This window comes from Talpa occidentalis, unplaced genomic scaffold, assembly GCF_014898055.3.
Source record: "Talpa occidentalis isolate TD23 unplaced genomic scaffold, MPIMG_talOcc4v2.1 talOcc4.9, whole genome shotgun sequence".
In the NCBI taxonomy this organism is placed as follows: domain Eukaryota; kingdom Metazoa; phylum Chordata; class Mammalia; order Eulipotyphla; family Talpidae; genus Talpa; species Talpa occidentalis.
In genome coordinates, this window is record NW_023605305.1 from 6,580,359 (window position 1) to 6,604,408 (window position 24,050).

The window sequence follows — 24,050 nt, forward strand, 5'->3', positions numbered from 1 at the left end:
CCCGACCTTTGCCCAGACGCCTTCTGTCTTCACTTAGCGAGCGCCTCCCGGCTGACCCGAGTCCCCACATGGCTGGGGGTGGGGATGGCGGTGGGAGGCGGTGGGGATCAGCTGGGGAGCCGGATTTGGTTTTGTGGGGAGGGGGTGGGCAGGGTAAAGGAACCTCTGGCCCCAAGGTGCCAATAAAATCCCCAGAAGATTAGCTGGGAGCATATTTATTGCTCATCTGGGCTAGAATTACCTTGACTGACAGCAGTTTCCTTAATAACAAAAGCCTGTAAACAAAGCGTCCTAAGCCCGTACCCCCTGCACCGAGCAGGCAGCCTCCTCTCTCGGGTCTCCTAAGGCTGCCCTCCTGGGGACGCCCGCCCTGTGTCTCCTGCCCTCCCCAGCCCAGAAGGTGTCTCCTGCCCTCCCCAGCCCAGAAGGTGTCTCCTGCTGGAGGGTGGGACTCGCTGCTTACTTGTCTGTTGCAGGAAGTCTGGAGGTGAGTCACTCACCAGCAGCCCCAGTTAAAAGTGCTGATGGGACTTGCCTCCCACTGCCCCTGACCAGTCCAGGCCAGGAGGAGAGCGTGCGCTGCCCTGTGCTCTGGGGCAGCGGTTCTGGAGCCTGAGACTTGTTCAGAGTGTGGGCCTCGACCCCCGCCCCCCTACAATCTGCTTAGCAGGGAAGGGGGTGCTGGTTAGTACCTGACCTGCTAGTTCTGCAGAGGGTTGGTTGGCAGAGTTGCTTTGAGAAGTGCTGGTTGGGGTGGGGGAGGTGAGGGGTCGGGGAGGTGTTACCTCCTTGGCTGGGCCTCGGAGACCCTCCTTCGAAACTCATCATCTGGAAAGCTGCTGTAGACCAAAAGAGGGGAAAGGTCTTGGAAGAGGGGGTGCCCACATTGAGGGTTTACATGCCGACACCTGATCTTTCCACTGACTTTGCAAGAGAGGTGTTAACTATTCCTGCTTCCCGCCGAGCCAGGAAGTGCAGGATGGAGCCAGGAAGTGCAGGATGGAGAGAGCCGCGTTCAGAGCAGGGTCCCCTCCTACCCTCCACCCCCCACATACCTCACCTGGCTTTGCCCCAAGGGAAGAAGGAGGTGGCAGTGAGTGAGGCTCCCTCCTGCCTCCTCCAGCCAGCCAAAAGCTTGACTCAAGGACCTCATCTGACTCCCAGGACGCACCTAATGGCTGGGCTCCATCTAGGTGACTGCCTCTTCCCAACTTTGAGGGCTGTAAAAATGGAAAAGGAATTTCACCGTGGGAGAGACTTGGCTTCCCCAGCCAGCTGCGCAGAGGGTGTCCCGGGGCCTGCAAAGGAGACCGAGGGGCAAGGCCTGGGCCTGCAACCTGGAGCCCGGCCCTGCTCTCATCCCTTATCCTCGAAGCCGCCTGGCGGCCGGGCCGCGACACTGCACCTGCAGGCCCCTGCCTCCCGCCAGCCTTCAGGCTCCTGCTAACTCCACAGCTGTCTCTTTCTTCCAGGCCTTTCTTCCTCCCTAAGGTTAACAACCCAAGCCTAAATGGGCCTGCAAAGATCACACCCCTCCTCCCCACATGCCTGCTGCTTTATGGAGGAAGAAGCAGAAGCATAGAGATGTTAAGCAGCTCATAAACAGCAGAATATTCACCTGCGTCTCCTGGTCCCCAGCCAGCTACCCCCAGCTCAGATGCCAGGCCGGCCAGGTGACCAGGAGGTCCTGCTTACCGTTCCTTCACCTGGGTGTGTCCTTGGTCTAGAAAGTGGGTGGTGGGTGGGAAGGTGTTGAGGACCCCAAATCGATCTTCACCGCATCAGGCCACTTATAAATCACACACGGCCACTCAGGTGCTTTCCTTACCTTTCCAGACCATTAGGTCTGGGGTGAAATAAGAGTAAAAAAGAACACGTGGCATTTCTAAAAAGGGTTGGGGTTGGACTGGCAGGGGAACAGACATCTTTTTTTCTACCTGTTTCACCTTTAGGATGTGGGTTTTCTGGGGCTCTGCATCCCTGTACTTCCAAAGCTGTCCTCCATTATCAGGTGCCCAGAGAGATGCCATCTCTCACCTCCTCTGGGCTCCCGCCTCCACAGTCCTCAGGAAGATGAAGTCGAGGGGGTACTGGACTGGGGGCACATTGTTTGCCCCACCTTGCCTGGGGGCTCCCTGTGGCCTGGCTGCAGTGAGAACTGTCCGGGACACACACCCTCTTCTGTGTCTTTGCGCTTGGCCACCCCCACCCCTCACCCCCTGGTTTCCTTTGGGGCAGGGGATGGGGAATTTAATTCCAGGGTGAAGTTTGAAATTTCACATCCCAGCCTGGGGAGAGGGCCCCAAATTCCTCCCCCTCCTGAAAATGTGAAAGGAGCCTTTGTGGGCCTGAATGAGGTGAGCTGCGGCCCCAAGAAGTAACTTTTTCCATGACTCAGCTCTCCCAACGCAGGCACGGAGGTGCGGGACCCTGCAGGGTGGGCTGGAATGCTGCCCAGCCTGGAGCCGCCTGGTTTGGGGTTACAGATGGGTCCCCCAGAGAGCCTGTGACCCATGGGGAATTTGCCAGTTTTGGATAGGCCGCCACCCATACCCCCAGGGCCTGGTTCTGTCTTTTTATATTTATTTTTTTTTAAAGATTTATTTTTATTTATGCATACAAGAGCTGGGGTACAGGCCAGAGGTGTGTGTGGGGGGACGGTGAGAGGATTCACTAGAGACAGAATGGGTAACAGAACAGGCAGATTGACCTAAGTACACTGCTGAGGGGAGCAGCGGGCGAGTCAGGAGAGGTCTGCTACGCCATGTGGGTCTGCTACGCCATGTGGGTTGCTCCTTGGCCAGCCGGGGATTGAACTCATGCTGCAGGGGCTGTGGATTGCTTCATAGTGTGGTGCTTAACCCCTTGCGCCACCAGGGAGGCCCTGGCTCTGTCTTTTTAAAACATGACTACACCCCCAGTGCCAGGCCAGAAACGCAGGTGGGCCTTGTGTTGGGCGCTCCTGCTCACACCGCACTAGAGACATCAGTGACCTCAAGTCTTGGCTTCTTCCCTATGGCGCCGAGAAGTTGGGAAAGTCACACAGGCTCATGTAGCTAAGCGACAGAGGTGGGATTTGAACCCAGGTCAGATGCTCACCAGTCTGTGACCCTCATGGATGCCTCTTGGGCACAGAGGACCACCAGGAAGCTTGTCAAATGCACATTCCTGGAGCCCCAGCCCAGACTTCCAGAAGGAGCATCCTGAGGTGGGGGCGGGGCCAGGAATCCAATGTTCCAGAACCTCCCTGTGCTGCTCCTCCAGACCCTGCAGGAAGACTTCCTTGTCTTGCCACCACCATCCAGATCTTAGCCCCTTTGCACTGAGGGTGTATCTAGGGAGGCCGCCCTCGTGGGGGTGCTGAGCTGGCACCTCTCAGATTCCTAATGCAGAAGAAGGTAGCAGCTGGAGCAGCAGGGGCCGCATTCCCTCACTCATTCTGTGGTTCTGGGGCCCTCCCCGGGGGTCCCCCATGCAGGGGTCACTTGGGTAAGGTGGGATGACCTGAGTGGAGGATCATGTGACAGTGATTCCAGCTTGGAGACTGGTAGCTCTGGTCAAACCCCAACTTTGCTCTGCTCCCATGGGCATCCTGCTTCCTCATCTGTGAAGGAGGGGTGGCAGTGAGGGTCAGAGGCTGCTGTGACCCCGCCTGGGTCAGTGAACGCCAGCTCCAGGGAGTGCGGGGCTGTGGTCCCCATCACCATGGCCTCCTGGTCCTACTGATGGTCCAGTTGGGCCGCAGGCAGAAATGCAGGGCTGGCATTTAGTGGCTCACTTGGACCACCTTGAATGACTCCCTAGACTGGGCCTCTTTGCATCCAGGGTTCCCTTCCCCCCTACCCCTGCCTCTGCACTTTTTCCAGGTGACCCCTCATTTCTTCACCTTGCGTGGTCTCCTTTCCAGGAAGCTCTTCCCCCCTTTGAGAAGGGAGAGGCTGTCCCCTGGGAAGGTGGCACGCTTGGCTTCGGTGTGACAGGAGCAGAGGGAGCCGAGTGGACACAGGGACAGCAGTGAAGAGGTGGGGGGTTGTCCGGGGCGAGGTGACCACAGCCACCAGGGGAGCCACGGTGGACAGGGGAAACTGGTCCCAGCCTGGGACCTCCAGCAGGTCTCTTCCTTCTCAGGCCCCCTTTGTGGAGCAGGATTTTAATGCCAACAACTTGTTTGACCCATGCAAGTGCGTGTGCATGCACACACACACACACACACACACACACACACACACCCTCTGTTTGAAAACTGGTGCTTTGCCCTGAGCAGAACAAGCCAGCAGTGTTGAACGAGGGGGCTGAATTTGGAGAACCTCCTGGTCTAGCAGAAACAAGTGTTCCATGAAGTTCAAGATCAGCAGTTTTCAAGGGTCTCGGTGGAGATGGACGCCTGGGTGGACACAAGCCGTGTCGCTGAGCTTGCTGGGCGCCCTGGGGTGCTTGCCTGGCCAAAAGAAACAGGGGAAATGAGGCTCCAGATGGGATTCAGACGGGGTGAATCCCAGGGAGGGGACGCTTAGGCTGCCCAGACAGACACATTTGAAGACGTCAGAAGCCCTGCCTCTTTCTAACAGGAAGCACTGGCAGGAGGCCCCTTCCCTTCTTGGGGAGGCCTGGCTACCAGGATGGAATAAAGAGCAAACCAGGTGGATGGCTCCTCCGAGTGCAGGCCAACCTCCCCCCCGGTGAGCGAGCCCATGGGATGACGTTCTCGTTCTCGTCCTTGGGGCCGTGACCCAGCAGTTTTTCTTGTCTGTGACTGTTGGCGTCCCAGGCGCTGGCGCAGGGAGGTGGGCTCTGCGGCCGGGGTGAGTGGATGCTGGGCCGGGTCGTGTTTATTCTGGCTGCCAGAGTCGGGTGGAAACGCAGCCGGAGCCAAGGCTGGGCACGTGGCAGGAATACAGATGGGGAGTGGTGGGGGGAGGCGTGCAACCCGAGAAAGCTGGGGCTGAGGCCCCGGGGCACCCGCCATCCTCACCTGCCTCCTGCTGCCTCTGGGAGTGGAGTCTTAGTGGGAGGCTGGCTTGGGGGTTGGCAAGACTGGGTTCCAGTCCCAGCTCGCCCGCTCACGAGCTGGGGAAGTTTGGGCAGCCTATTTGCTTCTCTGAACCCCAGTTTTCTCAGACCTAGAATGGAAGTGTGACCACTGATGGAGAGCAGGTCCTTGGGGTCTGGTGTCCGATGGGGAGGTGATGCACCAAGGGGGTCTCCCTCTGCCTCCTGGCTTCCGATCCCCAAGGAGTGCACAATCTGGGGTGCATGAAAGGGTCGCTGTGTAGGGGACAGGTGAGGGGAGCCTGTGCCACAGGGGTGTAAGATGCCAGTTTGGAACAGGAACCTTTGGGCCTAAGTCCTGCGGCACAATTCACAGTAGTGGGGACATAGAACACACATGTAAATGCGTGATAGGCAAACATGTGATATGTAAATAGATATTATGCAAATTTTGATGTGTAAATAGATGATACACAGAGTGCTATAGATATGCTCTCTTTAAGGAGCACCACTGTGTTCCAGCAAAACTGTATGGACACTGAAATTTGAATTTCATATAACTTTCACAACTCATCAGATATTGTTTGGCTGACTTTCCAATCATTAAAAAATGCACACATTGGGCCTCCCCTGGTGGTGCAGCGGTTGAGCGCTGGGCTGTGAAGCTGCCCGCAGCCTCTGTAGCGCTGGTTCGATCCCTGGCCGCCGGCGAGGGTCCCACATGGCGCGCAGACCTCTCCTGCCGCCCGCTGCTCCCCTCAGCAGTGTACTTCGTCAGTCTGCCTGCTCTGCTCCCCGCTCTGGCTCTGGTGAATTCTCTCACCCTCCCACACTTTTGACTGTACCCAGTGCTTGTATAAATAAATAAATAAATAACTAAATAAATTAAATAAATAAATCTTTAAAAAAAAAAATGCACGCATTGTTCTTAGATTCATAGACTTGGTCTGGGGACAGAAGTTTGCCCGTTTCTGCCCAAGATCATCAAACTTCCAAGCCCTAGGATGTGCATGAAGTATGAGCCCCAGAAAAGCAGAATCTGTTTTCTTTCCCTTTCTGGAAAGGTATTCACAGCCAGTGACCCACATCAATGTCCAATGTGAGATGTGGATGGTCCCTGGGAGGCCGATTTCATAGAGAAGTTACAAACAAAGCGGTCAGACTCAGTTCTGATCAAGGCTGGAAGTCGCCACAACTAGCTGGTTTTTACTGAGCGCTCACCACAGCTGGGCGCTCCTTAAATGAAATGGACAGGAATGTCTACTTAGACCTAACAGAGGAGGACACTGAGACCCCCAAAGGCTGCATGGCCTGCCTTGTCCACAGAATTGCCAACATTTAAGTAATGTTGACAAGTAATGTTAAGAGGTAGGACCCGCAGGGTCTAACTTGGGGTCCTGGTGTCCGTTCCTCATTGCTGCTCAGCGGTGAGCTCCCCAAAGATTGGCCACATGGTTGCCCAGCATCCTGCGGGTTCTCAAAGATGATGGAGACAACCCAGTCCCTGCCTCCAGCTTGTGTGTGGCCATCCCAGTTAGCAACGGGCTCTGGCTGCTTTGGCTCCTTTGTCTCCCAGGGGGTTGGGGTGCACAGAGGCTGCCTGCCAACCCCAGCCCCACTGCTGGAAAACTCTCCTCCGGCAGATCTTTCAATGTCACATTAGATGATGCCCTGAGAGGTTTATAAAAACAAGTGGAAAACAGACAAAATGTCATCTGAACATTGTCCCTTAACTGTAAGAAACCTAACAATAGCTACTATTGTTCTACCTTCCCCGAGGGCTGGTGGGGGATTATCCTGATCAGCCATCATAGTTGGCTGCTGGGGAGATGCAGCGGCCACCCCCGTTCAGCAGATGAGGAAACTGAGGCTCAGAGAAGAGGAGCGACTTGTCCAAATCATCCACTGCAGCCTGAGGTCGATCCCCCGACCAGGGTCTGGAGCAGCAGACCTCTCCTGTCTCCCTGCTGCTCCCCTCTGGCCTGTACCCCAGTTCTTCTACACCAAAAAAAAAAAAAGTTAAAAATTTTCAACTCTCAACAAATAAAAGTTTTCAACTGCAGGTCTGATAAGACTTGCAGAAAAGTAGCAAAAATAGAGCCAAGAATTCGGTGGCAGGTGACTCTGTCACTGGCTTTTCTCTTGAAAGCACATTGTGGACCTGGTTATGGCATGTCCCCAATCCTCCTGCATATGTTTCTTAGAAGCTAGAACTTTCTCTTGTGTAACCTGAGTACTTTCCTGTCAACATCAGGAAAGTACTACCACTATAGAGCCTACACCTACACCTTCACGTTTTGCTAGTTGTGCCATGAAACTTCTAGAACAAAAGACAAGCATTCTTTTTTGGCCTGAGCTGTCACCCTGGGGCCCCGGTGGCATCAAATGTCACCTCTGTCACCTCTCCTCCACTTGTTCCTCTCCCTGCCTTTGCGTTTGTGACCTTGTCATTTGAAGCAGCACAGGTGATGTGGCCTGAACCTTGTCACTTCCCCAGAATTCATGCGGGGGCCTTTGTTTGCAGAGAGGAACTTCAAGGAGGTGACTAAGGTCCAACGAGTTCCTATGGGTAGTTATGGGTAACCCCAATCCAGCAGGGCAGGTGTCCCTTTAAGAGGAAGTTTGGATACAGAGAGACCCAGAGATTTGTGTGCCAGGGGAGAGGCCACGGGGAAGGTGGCCGTCTGCAAACCCAGGAGAGGTCTGGGAGAAGCCAAGCATTGACCTTGGACTTCCAGATTCCAGAACGTGGAGAAAACAAACATAAGTTGTTTAACGCCCCCAGTCCTGGTGTCTGCTATGGCCCCCTGAGCAAAGTGACCTGCGGGTCAGTGCTGCCGCTAAGGGTCCCTCTCCTTGGTCCTGGATCGTTCTTAGTTGTGTTTTCTCTTGCCCTCCAGCAGCTACTTCTAGACGTTTTCTCCACCGACAGTCCAAAGCTCTTGGTGTGTGACATCCTGTGGGTTTCACATGCAGGGTCCATGCTGCAAGGCACAGAGCAGGTATGATTGCTGGATCCCCTCTGCAGACAAAGAAAACTGACCAAGAGAGGTTAAGTCCACGCAGCTGGGAGGCCGAGAGCCAGCCAGAGAATATGGTCAGAGGCGGTAGGTCCAGGAAAGATAAATGAATTTGACCAGCTCCATCGACAAAACAGAACAAGGAAGGTGAATCCGCCACTCCTTGAGTTAAGTACAAACGCTGCAGTGCTGGTCTCTGTTGGTGGGGGACACATATTTGCATTTCAGAGCTCAGATGAGTCAGCACCACTTATTAAGTGTAGGGCTTCTTTTTGGGGTGATGAAAATATTCTAGGATTGATTCGGTGATGATTGCACAACTCTGCAAATACACTCAACACTATTAAATTGTATGCTTTGAATAGGGGAATTGTATGGCGTGTGAATTACCGTTCAATAAGGCTGTGCCCTCTGCTTCCCACAGGCCCGCCAGCCACGCTGGATGTTGGAGGGATAAATTGTCCAGCAAAAGCTGTCACAGACGGGCCTCCCCTGGTGGCGCAGCGGTTGAGCGCTGGGCTGAGAGGCTGCCCCCAACCTCTGCAGCTCCAGTTCGTTTCCCCGCTGCCGGTGAGGGTTCCACAAAAACAAAACAAAACAAAACAAAATATAAAACCAAACAAACAAAAAAAGCTGTCACAGACACTGCCTTTCCCACCGTTGTAATGGGGGATGCACAGAAATCATGGACGACAGGAGCCAGTTCACACCGAGGAGCACCCAAAGGAGAAGGTGGGGTGCAGTGAGTGGCAGGAAAGGTGGGGTTGGGGAAACTTTCCTGGAGGTGAGGAAGCCACACAACACTCGCCCCAACACTTCGATGCCCCAGGCTACACCGCTCAATGTGACCAACCATCTAAAGATGTGGTTTTTGTGTGTTTTAAGCTCCACCTGGGCTGGGCAGGGGCCCTTGCCTAGGGGCTGGCATCCTGGGCACACTCATAGGCGTGCTTTGTGCTTTTGAAAGGCCTGGGTGGCAGCATAGACTGGGAGGGAGCCACCCCGGTTCAGATGCTGCTCCAGTGAGTTGAAAGATATGTCCACGTCCTAAATGCTGGAATTTGACCTGCTTCAGGAAGACGTTCATTGTGCATGTGATTAAGCTAAGACTCCTGACATGAGCCCATACCGGATCTCAGTGAGCTCCAAAGTCAATAACAAGTGTTATTTTAGCAGAAGGGAGACAGAGACGTGGAGAAGGCCACGGGAGACTGAGCAGAGGCCAGAGGGAGGTGGCCACAAGCCAAGGACACCTACAGCTCCAGAAGCCAGAAGAGGCAGGAAGACCCGCCTCTAGAGCATTTGGAGGGAGGTGGCCTGGCTCACACCTTGGTGTTGGGCTTCTGGCTCCAGAACTGGGAGAGAATACATTTCTGTTGTTTTCAACCGAGTTGGGAATTTATTACAACTGCCCAAGGGAGTGAATTCATCTGCCCTTCTGCCGATCAGCTGTCTCACCTGAGCACTTTTCCCACTGCTCCTGAGCCTTGTTTTTCACATCTGTGACATGGGGACACCTGCCGTGCCTAAATCAGGGGATGTGTGGAGACTCGATGAGAGGATGTGGGTGAAGCTCTCAGGGGAATGCCTGGCACCTCTCAGCGGGAGCAAGCATTTAAATTTCTATCACCAAGCAGTTCTGACCGGACCGTTTTCATCTCCCCGCAAGGGTACAAAGGAACTGTAGAAGCCTCAGGCATCTCAGCGGTTTGTCACCCTGGAGAGAGGATCCTGGCTCATCAGATGCTATCTGGGTTGTGTTGCACAAAGCAGCAGTATAGGAACTGGGGGGCAATGACAACTGTATGATGTCATCTTTAATGCCCCACTAAAGGCAAGGCAGGATCTGACATGGGTTAGACCACCAACTCGGGGTCAGACCCTGGGGTTTAGATTCCTGCTCTGCAATTCACTTGCTGTGTGACCTTGGGAAAATTACTTAACCTCTCTGTGCCTCGATGGCCTAACCTGTCACATGGACCTGATGTTCATTGTGGTGCTGCCCTGTAGTATTTGTAAAGCTTAGAGCAATGCTAGAAATTGCTGTGGTTGTTAAATAAACTTAGAGGGTCTTCCTTTGAATTTGAAACCTGACTGAGTTTCTACTTGACGAAAAACTGTGAACTGAACAGTGTTTATATTTGTCGAGTCTCAATAATGCGCACCTGAAACTCCTATAATGTTGTAATACATCGTTACTGCCATGAAAAACAACAACAATAACAAAAACCTGCTTGCCACTACCCTGCCTCCCAAATGAGGCTCACACCCTTGCGCCTGTCTGCTGAGTTCTTGGACTTTTTGGCTAACAAGGGGCTGGCCCTGAGGGCCTCTGCTTCCAGGACTGGGTCAGCTGGACTGACTTACATCCCCTGGGACTCACTGCAGCCCAGAGAGTGGGATGGGGCAGCCTTGAGGACAGGGATTCGCACTGCCCCCCAAGTCTGGGACGCCCTGGTGGGGTTAGTCCTCTACTCTGTCTTTCTCAGCAAGCTGGCATCCCAGAACTTCATCCTGTGCCAGGGGAGGGCTTGGAAACGCCCATGCGGCCCAGAGACACCCCCTATTACAAGGCTGTACTTTCAGGCCCGGCTGGGATAGAGGGGCGGGGCAGTCACTGGGAGGGACTGTCCACTGCCGCAGGCTGCCTTACCTGTGATCTGGGAGAGATCATGCAGCACGGGATGGAATTCGAAGCCAGCACCTTGTGTGTGGCAGCCCCAGGAAACTCTGGGGGTGTCTGGAGAAGACAGCATGAGGCTCTACCCCCATCAGACCCCATTTGGCTGTGGGTAAGAGACACCAATTTGTTACTTAGAACCCCTCTGGAGTCCATGCTTTGGAACCATGGTACAAAGCCCCACACTCATCACCAATGATCCAGGAGCCTCCTGAATGTTCCAGAAAGGCACCTGCCCCTCAGTGCAGCTGTGTGCAGCCAGCTTCAGAGAACACCTCTGTGCAGGCTGCTGACCTCGCAGGGTGGCTAAGCCACCATCTGTCTGTCCATGCATCTGTTTATCCAACAGGGAGTAGACAGACAGATGGACCCAAGTAATACGTCCACTTCCTGGCTGTGCAGATGTGGGCACGTGAGTCAGACAAGCTTGGCTTTGGTGTCCTCAACCGCGGAGCGAGGCTGGCCTTTTGGGGTGATTTTGGGCATTTAACACATTCGCGTGGGGAGGCCTAACGCTGTGCGCTGCCCCCCTCGGCACCACAGCAGCGTCAGCCCTTGTCCGGGGCTCTCCTTGTTGCTATGGTTACTGTTATTGCATCGCCATGGGAGCTGCGTGACATTAACACAGCTTCACACACTTGGCAGGAACGTCTTCACCCTTGGCAGTGATCTTGGGAAGGTGATGCAATCTCTCAGGGTCCCTTTCATATTGGTGTTTTCGGCTCACATGGCCCCAGGCAGGGCTGGTGCTTGGCAGGCCTCCGAAATGGCAACTATTATTAGTCGCGCTATTGCCTTGAGCACCTCCAGCCCCGGCCACAAGCAGCCCCACTTGGTGCCAAGCAGCGCATGTTTCCTTATCTCCGCTGGCTTTGGAAACTTTAAGAGCACACTGAATACTCCCACTGACGTCCTCCCAGCTCCCTGAGGACTGAAATCCTCTCCAGGAGCAACCCGTGGTCTCAGTGAAGCCACATCTGGGGAAGACTTCACGGGAAGACAATGGGGTGGGAGTTAAAACCCCCAGACTCTGAGGTCCCCATGTCCTGTGTGTCTCCCAGAGACTCTATGCAGGAGGAGGAGGAAGATGATTAAGCTCGTGGACTCAGGAGGAACTTCTTGGCTCAGATCCCTGTTCCAGGGCTTCTTGGTGGATGGCTTCTCCTCTCTGAGCCTCAGTTTCCTCATCTGCCAAAGGTGGGTAGTGGGCCTCTACAGAGTAAAGGGGCTAATGTTCACACAGCGCTCAGCCGCCATTATATTTTCCAGGTGCCTCAACTCCTTCCCTTCTCCAGGAGGCAACACAGGAGGGGCTTGTGTCCTGGTTGTGGCTGAGCAACGCATCAAGAGTCTCTGTTTGCTCATGTATCCCCACAACCCCAAATGCTGTTTGGCATGGAGTAGGCGCTCAATAAGAATTTGCTGAGCGAATAAATAAAATCGCATTTCCAACCACCCTTCTTTATCATTGGACACCTGGCATGTGTCCTGTTTCTGTTGTCAGTCACACCGTGCGGTGTCATTCTTCAAGCAGAAGAGCCTCCACCATTCAGCACCCCAGTCCCACCGCACCCTGTCACTCCCACCCATACTGGGGTCATAGGCACTGGCTCCTTTCTATTACTCTTGCACTGTGCTTTTTCTTAAAGTAGAGATAACTGCTCTGTGCCCATACCTGCAGCAAAAATGCAAAAATACAAGGACAGAGTTGCCCATTTCAAGAAAAGTATCACAAATGAGTTTCTCAGAAAAGGCGATGAGTGTCTGGTGTTTCCTGTGCATGGTGTGCTTGTCTTGCTCCCACTGGGCCCAGCTGGTTGGTGCATTGTCTCTCCTTACCTGCAGGATTTGAGTGAGTGCCCTACGCTTTGCTGAGTGGTGCCCCTGCTCACCACATCATGTCCAGCCAGTCCCCAGCTGCTTAGAGAAACTCCCCAAGTCTGCTGGCAGTTCTGCCATGGGATGCTGAGACAGGAAATCAGCGAGATGGTTGCAGATGGCTCCAAGTCCACAACTTCCTTCCGTTTGATGCAAAATACAAAATACAGGAAAACAGGGTAAGAGGGACTGAGCCAGGAGAGGACTTTGTCATCTGGGCTGGAGTGAATGTCTCATCAGGTACCACCTGAGTATGGTACCAGCTTCTTAACTCCAAGAACGTATTGTGTTCATTTTGTTTTCTTCACTAATATTTGAAAATTTGAACTGTAAATTGTTCCCCAAGGTAGTCTTTTCTTTGTTGCTAGTATAGAGATTATTTTCTGTTATACATTCTAATTTTTTTATAAATTGTCACTAATTCCTCTATATCATTTTTGTACTCTGCTAACTCACTGAATTATTTTGTCATTTTCCAGTTGATTCTCTTGGATTTTCTAGATACACATTTATATCACCTGCAAAATGATCATTTTTATCTCCTTCATTCCAGTGTTCCTATTTCTTATTTTTAAATTCTTTTAAAATTGCCTAGGATAATACTTTCAATGCAATATTAAGTAGTAGGGTGGTAATGGACCTCCCTGTCTTGTTCTTAATTTTGTAGCAAATACTTCTAGTATTTCCCTGCCCCTCCCCTTTAAGAAAGCATTCACTGACTTCTTTTTACTGACTGCTTTAATGGAAAATGCGTGTTGAGTTCTATTAAATGCCATTCATGAGTTTTCTCTTCAGATCTGTTAATATGATGAATTCTATTAATATATTTCCTAATGCTGAATAATCCTTGTATATCTGAAATAAATCCCTTTTGGTCATGATAAATAATTATTGCAATGTGGTTTTAGATTCTATTTGGTAATAATTTGCTTGGAATTTTCAAAGAAAACATTTACTAGTAGGTCAAGTCTGTCATTTTCTTTCGGTCAGGATTTGTTAACAATGTTATTCTTGCTTCAACAAGTAATTTGGAATGTTTGCAAAGATGCAGAACAAATGGGACTCTCCCATGTTGATGTACAGGCAACATGGTAAAACCACTTTGGAGAAAAGATTATTCAGTTCCTTATAAAAACCAAGCATATACCTACCCCATGATGCAGCAATTCCAGTCTTAGGCATCTACCCAAGGTATGTACAAACATATGTTTATAAAATGACTTGTGATCAGAATGTTCACAGCAACTTTACTGAGAATAGTTAAAATCTGGAAACAGCTAATAGGAGAATGGATACATAAACTTGCATATTCTTGCCATGGAATACTATGCAGCAAGAAAAAAGGAATAACCTACTGATACAGAGAACAACAGGAATCAGTCTTCAAGATATTACTCCCAAAGAAGCCTTACACAGAAGAACACAAATTGTATGTTCCCTATTATATGAAGTTCTGAAATAGGCAAAACTAATAAGAATAGGCAAAAAAAAAAATATCAGAACCTCTGGGTGGCATGGAAGAGAAGAGTGACTCAGAAGGAACATGAGAAAACTTTCTGGAATGATAAGTTAAATATAGTATGGTAAATTCTTTCAATTTTTGTGTTGCTTGAAATTTTTCATAATAAAATATTGGAGAAGAAAAAGTAATTGGGGATTTCTGCTTCAACCATAACAGAGTACTTTGTAATGGAATTGCCATCTCAGGAAAGGCAAGTCTGGCCAACTCAGGGCTTGTAGTCACTAATCTATTTTCTATCTCCGTGGAGTTGTCTGATGTGCATATTTTATATGAATGGAATCATATGTGTTTTGCATCTTGCGTACTATTTTTAAGGTTCATGGGTATTGGAGCATGTGTTCCTTTTTTGTTGCTGAATAATATTCCAGGGATAAATATGCCACATTTGTTTCTTCATCAGTTGGCAAGCATTTGGATTGTTTCCATTTTTTTGAAGGCTGGAACCGTCTTCTCTTCCTCAGGGGCCGGGGTCTTCTTTCTGGGGGGGGCTCCCGTCCTGGTCTCTCAGGGTTGGGGTCATCTCTCCCTTGTCTCCGGGGCTCCCTCACCTGCCCCTGCCCCTCGCTTATATCCGCTTTCTCGTGCCCCACCCACAAGTCTGATTGGACCATTGAGCACCAATCAGCTCATAGCTCGCACCCGATTGGTCCATTACAAAATGGCAGTTGCTGGGCTCTGACGAGCAGCGCTCGCGGAGCAGCAGGTGGATGGACCGGTGCTCCTGCCGCTCCCGCCGGGCGGCTCCAGGGAAGGCTGTGCCTTTTTGTTTCCGCCTCAATATCCGTGAGTTCCAGGCTCTCCACAGCCTTGTCAACGCTCGTTTTTATTTGTTGTTTTAATTACAGAGATCCTCTTGGGTGTGAAGTGGTAGCTCATTGTAGTGTTGGTTTTATGTTTCCTAACAGTTAATACTGTTGAATGTTTTCCGTACACTATGGGCCGTTTGTCGGTCTGCTCTGGATTTATCCAGATCATTGTCCCATTTGGTTCCTTACATTTTATTATTCAGTTGTGAGTTCTTTATACATTTGGGGTATAAACCTCTTCTCATGTATATGATTTGTAAATATTTTTGACCATTCTGTGGGTTTTCTTTTCATTTTCTCCTTTACAAGCATTGGTTTCCTTTACAAACATTTAAATTTTGCTGAAATCTAATTTATCTACTTTTCTCTTTGGTATTCTGTACTTTTGACGCTGTGCTCAAGAAGTCACGGTCCAGTCCAAGTCCACAAAGACTTGTGAACTCCTTTCTCTTCTTAAAGATTTATAGTTTTAACCCTCGCAGCCAGGTCTATGATCTGTTTGGAATTAATATTTGCCTGTGATGTAGGGTAAGGACATGTGGATGCGAAAGGAAGAAACAAAACTTTATCTATTTACAGATGAAATGATCTTACAAATCCACTTAAACTATGAGAGCTAATAAACAAATTCAGTAAGGTTGCATGGTTCAAGTCATTCTATCCCAGTGTCTGGCTGTCCTGGGATCATTTCTGGGAGAATGATTATTCTCTTCCATTGAATTATTTTGTCATCCTTGTTAAAAGCCAATTGACCATGAATGTGAGGGCTTACTTCTGGGCTCTCAATTCTATTCCATTGATTCATATGTCTATCCTCATTATACCAGCACCCCACAGACTTGCTTACCATCCTTTTTTTCCTTTGTTTTTCAAGAGTGCTTTTGGTAGGCTGGATACCTTAGGATACCTTTTGTATTCTACAGTTCCTTAGGATCAGCAGGTCAATTTCTGCCAAAAAAGATGAACAGCTGGAATTCTGATAGATATTTTATTCCATCTGTAGAGCAATTTGATAGATATAGCTATCGCAACAATATTATCTTTCTGGGATTACATAAGGAATACCATTACTTTCATTTAGGTCTTTAATGTTTTTCAAAAGTGTTTTGAAATTTTCAGAGTACATGTTTTGGAATCTTGTTAAATGTATTCTTTTTTAAATTTTTTAAAAAAGATTTATTTGTTTATGCATACAAGAACAGGGGTACAGGTCAGGGGTGTGGGGAGAGGGTGAGAGGATTCACCAGAGACAGAGTGGGGAACAGAACAGGCAGATCTACTGAAATACACTGCTGAGGGGAGTAGCGGGCAAGTTAGGAGAGGTCTGCTGCACCAGGTGGGTGGCTCGCTGGCAGGGGGATCGATCTTGTGCTGCAGTGGCTGTGAATAGCCTCATAGGTTGCATCTTAACCCCTTGCACCACAAGGGAGGCCCATTAAATGTATTCTTTTGGATACTATTGTAAGTGGGATTGTGGGCTTTTTAAAATTTAATTTTTCAGATTGTTCATTGCTAGAGTATAGAGATACAGCTCATATTTTGTACATTTATCTTGTACCATGCAACCTTACTGAATGTGTTGTTAGCTCTAATAGAGATGGTATAGAGACTTTGTCTTATGGCGAGGCTGGAATCAATGTTTCTGGCCTTAAAGATGGAAGAAGGGACCATGAGCTAGATGCTGGAGAAGGTGAGGAGACATATTCTGCTCTACAGCATCTAAAAGGAAAGCAGTGCTACTGACACTTTGGTCTTAGCCCAGTGAGATCCAGTTTGGACTTCTGACCTCCAGAACTGTAACTAAACTTATATTAAGCAACTCAACTTGTGATACTTTTTTATAGCAGCAATAGGAAACTAATATCATCATTAAGTATATGACTGGTGATGCTCAGAAATTTACTGATGAACTGAATATCATAATGCAAACTTATCAAGCATTTTTTCTAACCTTTAATTAATCCTAAATTTGTTGGTGAGGGTCGAGTGAAATATTGGTGATGTCTACCAAATGGGACAATTCTAAAAAGGATTTAGATCAATAACTCCCTAATTTTGGCAAGGGACCAAGAAACTGGTAGCTAGATTTCCCAGCCATTTCTATGGTTTTATCTAAACCTACTGATTGGCATAAAATTCACATTATACAAAAGCTTGATGAAACTGTTTGTGATGGTTACAATCGTCTTCAATATTTTAAAGAAAATTCAGGTTTATCCTTTGATACTAGAAGGCTGGCCTTCTAGTCCAAGCTTCTTAATGGACTAAGCTGAGACTTCTCTTTTCTAGTAAAGACATAAAGGATAGAATGGGAGACTGTCTACTCCAGATTGAGTTAATCTAACAAGTGGGTTTACTCCTACTCTAGATGAGCCAACTAAATGGAAGATTGCAAAAACCTTTCATTTTCAGCTGCACCAAAGGAAGGTCCTTACACAGAAGCAAAGTTTAATTTTTGTTGTTATTACCAAGGGCAGGACACTGGAAGGCAGGTTGCTGTAAACTTAAGAATTTTAAATAAGTGCATCCTTCTAATCAAACCTTCCAAAGATCTTCTAATTCCAAATGACAGGTCTTCCCAGAAATAGAAAGTTTCCCCAACCCTCCCTCTTAATTGCCTAAGAGAAATAAATGTCCAGATTAGGACTAAATCTCTGTCCTTATTGACAGTGGGGGAATAGCTAATATATTTAATCTTAATACTGTAACATAGCACCTACTACATTAAAAGAGCTGTGACTCTTTTAATACAGCTTAACAATGGTAAGGTTTGCCAGTAGAGGGTGCTGGAGGAATATTGAAAAACAATGGTGATGCTTCCTGGTTCTGATATGTTCCTAAGGTGTGCTTGAGCACTGGCCCCAGCAGTGGTTTCTCCAGCACCTGACCCTGCAGGGAATGACTTCTCCATTGCCAGGGTGCTGCAGGGCAGTGCCCCTCACACCCTGTTGCCAGTAACTTCCTTAGCACTATTCAGATGGTTTTGTAGCAGAGTGCAAAACTGCCACCTTCCGGTCAGTGGCTTCCTTGGCATTCCTTCCAGTTAGCTATGGTACCTTCTCAAATAAAGTTGGGATCTTGCCCTAGGACTAGGCTGCTGTAATATCTATGACTCCTGGTTACCATCTCCTGGTAACTCAATTTATAATTATTTTGCTTTACTCAAATGTGTCTTATTCCATTTCTTTCATTTTTCTATAAATAGTAGCATTTCATCTTTCTTCACGGCTGAATAGTATTCCATTGTGTGGATATACCAGGTCTTTTTCATTCAATCCTTTATAGCCCTTAGGAAACGTTTCTATCTTAGCTATTATAAATAATGTGGCAATAAACATCCTTGCCTTGCTTCTGATCTTAAAGGGAAAGCTTTCAGTTTTTTACTGTTAAGTAAAAGATTATTTGTAGTCTTGTGAGGCATGGCCTTTAGTAGGTTGAGGTAGGGTCTTTCTAGTCCCATCTTGTTAAGAATACTTTGTGCTGTATCTTGTCAATTGCTTTCTCTTTTCTTTTGTTGATGTCATGTAACACTTGAGTTGATCTGTGTGTGTTAAACCATCCTTGCATCCCTGGAATAAACCCCACTTGTTTCTATGACCCTTGTATTGTTGAATTTGATTTTTTAGTATTTTTGTTGAGAGTATTCACATCTATATTTATCATAGATATTGGCCTAGAATTTTCTTTTCTTTTGTAATATTCTCATCTGGCTTCTGAACCCCTCTGGACCTTGGGCTCCTTTTCAGCTTTTTGATTCTCTGACTTTGATAAAACCTAAGCTGGCACTGATTTCATTTTTCTCTTTACTTTCTGGCTGTTTGAAGTGTTTTTTGGGGGCACTGGTTGCATGTCTGTGTCCCCCCCTTTGCTCTATTCAGGGGACCTACTACATGCTGGGCACGGGGAGGAAAACCTGGAAACGAGTGGCAGGAGGCGCTGAGGCTTTGCGCCAGTCTTGAGACAAGAGTCAGAAAACCTTCCATCCTCAGGACAACCTGAGAAAGATGATGAAAAAACGGGCCATTTCCCAGTGTTTAACAACGAACACGCAACCCCCTGAGCCAAGACAGCGCTGTGTGGAGTCCTCACTGTCCTCAGGATGCGAGTGTGGAGTGGAATTACCCACCATTCAACTGAGAAGTGTGGAGCCAGGCCTTGCCTGAGGATCCGGGAAGACAGTGATGTGGGACAAGGACTAAGCCTGTCACGGAGCAGGCAGACAACCGGTGAGACACAGCAGCCACGGGGCAGACAGCACGAGGCAGGGTGCGAGGGAGGGGAAACCAGGCAGGGATGCAGTGTCTGCCCTGGGAGGGCTCCTGGTGATGGAGGAAGGCCTTGGGAGAGGGGCACTTTAAGCCATTGCTGAAGCCTGGGAGCGGGGAGTGGTCCGGAGATCATGCCTGCTTGTGGATGCGAGGAGGCCAGTGTGGCCAGGCCGGGTGGGCAGGGAGAGGGCAGGGATGACTCAGAGAATGCAGGCTGGCAGTCATGTAGGAGACCCGAGGATGTTCTAAGGTCTTCGGTGTGTCCTTGAATAAGATGGGAAGCCACATGGAGGGTCCCGGGTTCTCATTCCCCAACTCGACTTGACTCCCCTGACTCCCCGACGTTGCCTTTGAGCCGATGACCCTGTCTGCAGAGTAACTGACAGCTGGCGAGATCAGCCCCCACCTGGTCACAGCGCAGATATGTAAGCAGAGAGTGCCTCAGGCTCCTGCCACACCTTTTTCATCCTAGGACTCAAAAGCTACCCTCAGCATGGGCTTACCTGGGTGTGGTGTCCTTGAGCCTTTGTCACGTTTGGAGAGGGTCTTGCACACTTCCTTTTGGGCACACGTGGAAAGAATAATTGAGAATACTCAATTATTGATGAAGGTGCTGTGGTGAATATGATGAAGGCGCTGAGATGAAAGGTGTAATTGATTTAGCTGATGCCACATGGCTGTCGGCAGAAGTGGGAGTTGAATCCAAGTCTTTCCAGCTGCAAAGTCTTTGCTACCAGGGCCCTAAATTGAAGGCAAGTTCAGAGTTAACCATTGGGTGTGCCCCGGAGACAGAGGCCTGCAGGAGAGAGGGCCTAGAGCTTGCGAAAGCCAGCCTCTGGCTCTGGGAAGAGAAACTAGTAGCCTCCCACAAACGTTTGTTTAAATATAGAACTAAATAAACAAAATGGCACCAGGAAGATTTGGAAAGGTGGTCCTGGATGGTTAGAAATGAGTTCAGGAGAGATATTAGCATTAAGACTCACCGGGAAGAGGGTGTTTGTAGAGAGGTCAAGGGAAAATGCTGCCTGATAAGAAGGAATCACTCCCTCCCTTTCTTGTTCACATCCACCTTTCCAGGGCTCAGCGGGGAGCTCTGATAATCGCCGCTGCAGGGCACAGCCAACTCAGAGCATGTCCAAATGGCGGCTTGTGGAGCAACAAGTGTGGGCAGAGCCAGTGACCGAGAAGATCACTCAGCAGGACAGCAATCAAGCGGCCTCTCTCTCTCCTCCCTGCTTTGAAATGGGGACATAATTTTGAGAATCTGGGCATTTATTCCATGCCCAGATCAGTCAGTGTTGTACATGACAGACTCAGAGCAAACTGGTAACTGACGTGTGTTTGGGGACCATACCCGTGAGGCTGTTCCAGTCCTGGGGGTGCCCCCAACCCCCACGAGGCATCACCTTCTACCACTGAGGGAGCCTCTGGTAGGTGCTTCTCTTCCCCAGCTTTGTAAAGGAAGAGACTCATTCGCTGGCCACACTCAACAAATATTGATCAGATGGCTGAGCCAAAGAATGAATGAGTGGCATCTTCTCCCTCGAATGTGCTCTTGGCTGTCCACTGAGTTCATTCCTCTAGTGCCTTAATGGAATTAGGCCTTCTAGAATTCCTTATCTGCAGTTCCAGGACCCAGACAGCTGAGCCGATGGGCTGAGACTCTTATCACTTGTTGGAGGAATGACTTGCGCTCCTCAGGTGTAAACTGGGATAAGGATACTTATTGCCTTTATTTGCTTGTAGGCCTGCCAGAACAGGGAGAAATGAATTTCTTCCAGTCCTGGAGGCTGGGAAGTCCAAGATCAAAGTGCTGGCAGATTCTGTGTCTGGTGAGGGTCAGTGTCCTGGTCCCTGGTGGCCATCTTTTTGCTATGTCCTCACATGGTGCCCTGGGGAGTCACTGGGCACTAACCCCACGGACTTGGACCCCATCCTCATGCCCTAATCACCTGCCAAAGAAACTATCTCCAAGTGCCATCCTGTTGGGGATCAGGTTTCAACATGGGAATGTGGGGGTTCACAATCACTCAGCCCAGAGCATTATCATGGTATCTACTTCCTGTCGGGAAACTGAGGGACACACTTCTGATGAAGCTGATAATCAGAGAACGTGGCTCAGGGGTGGGAGCAGGTGTGCCGCCTGATGATAAGCACCCCATCCCAGACAGCACTAACACTCACACGCCTCTCTCTGGGGGTACCTGACCAGCCCCGGCCAGAAAGCCCCTTCCCCGCAGGCAGGCAGAGTCCACAGCGGGCTGAGCTTGCCCAGTTCCTTCTCCCAAGATCTCCATTTGGAAAAGCTGCTTCTCTTCCCAAGGGAGGAATGGGTGTGGAAGTAGAGAGAGAGGAGTGTTCCACACCTAGGGGAGAGGGGCACCCCAATTCCAAGGGGTAGGAGCACCCTAGTTACTGCCTGGCTTTTACCTTTGTGCAGTAGAATTCAAAGCGAAAAGCATCATGACAAAAGATAATGTGGTAAAGAGAAGTTGCTGCTACAGATTGAATAAGATCCCCTTCCCGGTTCACGAGTTGATCCCATCCCCAATATCTCAGAGTGTGACCTTATTTGGAAATAGTGTTGTGCAGATGTCATTAGTTAAAATGCAGTCATTAGCGTGAACCCTAATCCCACGTGGCTGGTGTCCCCGCGAATGGGAAATTTGGACACGGACATGCACAGAGGACCATGTGAGGACACATGGCTGAGCCAGTCACCTTCCCTAGGTCACAGAGATGGGGCAGGAATGGACCCTCCCTCACAGCCCTGCAAAGGAACAAACCCTGCCCTCACCTTGATCCTGGACTTCCAGCCTCCTGAACCCAGAGACAGTGCAGATATGTAAGCAGAGAGTGCCTCAGGCTCCTGCCACACCTTTTTCATCCTAGGACTCAAAAGCTACCCTCAGCATGGGCTTACCTGGCGTAGTGTCCTTGAGCCTCTGTCACATTTGGATTGCTTATGAGGTCATAGTTGCTTATGAGGTCACCCAACTGGTGCCATTGTGTTAAGGCAGCCCCAGCAACCTGGTGCAGACAACTTTCACAACAAGTGTGAAACTGTGCCACCGAGCATTGCGACAAAATCTGCAAAGGGAAGCAGCTAAAAATTTCTTAATGAACACGAAGGAGCCCTGTGTAGCCCAGAGGAACATAGAGCAGGGATTACCTGCCATGGAACGGTGGGCCCGGCCCGGGCAGGGGTGGCTGGGTGGCCGGGCTCCAGGGACTGAATTCGAGCTCACACTAGCATGATTTCCTGTGTCAGATGCTGGCACTCAGCGCTCTCCCCACCCTCCTGAGCTCTTACTTGTGTCCTGGGCCCAGATGCCAGATACTGGCATTTCCCAGACTCTTGCGGGCAATGTTCCTGTTATGACTCTCCTGAGGAAAACCTTCCTGTAAGATCTGGAATGCAGGCTAGAAGCAGGTGCCACTCCTCTCAGCAGCAGCTCACAGTGGGCATGTGAGCATCAGCAGGTCGAAGAAGTATGCTCTTCTGGTGGTCCCAGGTGTCCCGTGGGGAACCTTCCAGGTGGGAAGGTTGACAGCAGCTCCTGCTTATGGAAAGCCAGCTCCTCCCCTGACCTTTCCTTCCTTGACCCAGCCAAGTAGCTCAAGTGTCCTGTTCCCTACATTCAATCTCCTCCTACTTAGGGGAAAAGATTGTGTGGCTGGAAAGTCAGGAGTCAGCCAACACAGTTCACATTTTCACCTTCAGCGGCTGGAAGGGCTGCGTTTCCCAGGCTCCCTGGCATGTCAGGGAAGCCGCAGGTAGGTGTTCTGGCTCTGAAATTCTCTGGCAGGCAAGAAGTTCTCTTATGTGGCTTCCCTTTCCTGGCGGATACAGAGAGTGCAATGGGGGCCAGTGAGAGCCAGGGGGAAGGTGATGTCAGGTGGAGCAACATGGACCCCACAATCACCAATGGTGGGGCCTTCACCACAGGCCCCAGTATCCATGATTTGAGGGGGAAATTGCCTCTATGCAAGTCACTTGTCACAGCATTAGCACTGTTTACCCTAGTTGATGAGTCCAAGAAATCAGAAATGCTTTTGTATTTATAAATAACTCATGTAGTCTGTCCCAACCATCTCCTTATGCCTTTTTTTTCTTTTTTCAAATGATTTCATGGACAATAAGGGAGAAAATACTGACCTCAGTGCCATGTCGATTCTATACCCACATCTGTATTATCTGGTCATGCAAAGGTATAATGCTTATAAATGTCAGTGGTAACTGATTTTCCAATCCCTGTCATAGAAAATGATGCATTTTTCACTTCTTGGAAATTTGGATATTTACATTTTGATGGAGAAATCTTCCATTTCAAAATCACTGCCATAAGTTGCAGGTACTGCGTAAAAGGATCTTTCAAGACCTATTTATCTCACTTTTTGATGAAAAGGGCAGAGACTACTGCCTCTGTTGAATCTTCTCAACCCCCACACCTCTGGCCTGTACCCCAGTTCTTGTATGCATAAATAAATAAATCTTAAAAAAAAAGAAAAAGGGCAGATTCTGCTCATGAAGTTAAGCTTCATTCAATAGGCTAAGAACCAGTCCTGACCTACATTCTAGGGATAAAGCAGAAACAAAGCAAAATCCCTGTCCTCACAAAGTTTACATTCTGCAGGCAATAAGGAGCCAGTGTAGAATGAAGTCTCTCAACTGATAAGGGCCACAAGGTTACAAAAGCCTGGGAGACATGACGTTCAAACAGAGGTGTGCAGTAGGGGAGGGTTCCGCCTACTGACCTCTGTGGAAGAAGGCTGCATAGAGAACAGCAAGTGCAAAGGTCCTGGCGCCTCCTGGGCAGGCAAGTGTGAAACAGCAGGTGTGGTCACAGAACAACAAAGGGCTGAGCGATGAGGTCAGGGTGCAGG

General features: G+C 49.5%; 2 long non-coding RNA genes across 8 annotated transcripts; one reads left to right on the forward strand and one right to left on the reverse strand.

Annotated features, from left to right (window-relative positions):
- Positions 1 to 4,129: 4,129 nt before the first annotated feature.
- Positions 4,130 to 23,980, reverse strand: LOC119236066 (uncharacterized). Of its 7 annotated transcripts, none has more exons than XR_005122977.2 (5): positions 22,087 to 22,105; positions 20,147 to 20,398; positions 19,667 to 19,904; positions 12,529 to 12,707; positions 4,130 to 4,438 (listed from the first exon to the last, which is right to left on the reverse strand). It is a non-coding gene; the product is annotated as an uncharacterized LOC119236066 (long non-coding RNA). The 7 variants fall into 7 exon arrangements; XR_008550414.1 differs by lacking the exon at positions 4,130 to 4,438 and adding an exon at positions 5,911 to 6,660 and having other exon boundaries at positions 20,147 to 20,395; positions 22,087 to 22,107; XR_008550413.1 differs by lacking the exon at positions 4,130 to 4,438 and adding an exon at positions 5,911 to 6,660.
- Positions 14,784 to 23,672, forward strand: LOC119236067 (uncharacterized). Its single transcript, XR_005122979.2, has 3 exons — positions 14,784 to 14,872; positions 18,774 to 19,121; positions 20,241 to 23,672. It is a non-coding gene; the product is annotated as an uncharacterized LOC119236067 (long non-coding RNA).
- Positions 23,981 to 24,050: the final 70 nt, after the last annotated feature.